We start from the raw sequence: 291 nt of genomic DNA on the forward strand, positions 1-291 counted from the left end.
CACAAATTCTACCCCTTTTTTCCTCTCCACGAGGAATTTTTGTCCTTTCTCCCCCTGCACAACACCACACGTGCCATTTTAGCCCAGAAACTTAAGACAGTTCGGGAATGAAAGTGGATAATTAAAAAAAGCTGTCTTCGCAGAGTCGGGGAAGGCAAAGCTGCTTTGCTGCGGGGGAAAAAAAAAAGGGGGGGGGGGAAAAAAAGCAAAACTAGGTTTTCACCGTCTTTTTCTTCATTAAAAAAGCTGCTTGGGAAATATCCAACCTGCTCTAAGGAGCTTCGGGGTTTC

This window comes from Aptenodytes forsteri, unplaced genomic scaffold (genome assembly GCF_000699145.1).
Source record: "Aptenodytes forsteri isolate BGI_AS27 unplaced genomic scaffold, ASM69914v1 Scaffold162, whole genome shotgun sequence".
NCBI lineage: Eukaryota > Metazoa > Chordata > Aves > Sphenisciformes > Spheniscidae > Aptenodytes > Aptenodytes forsteri.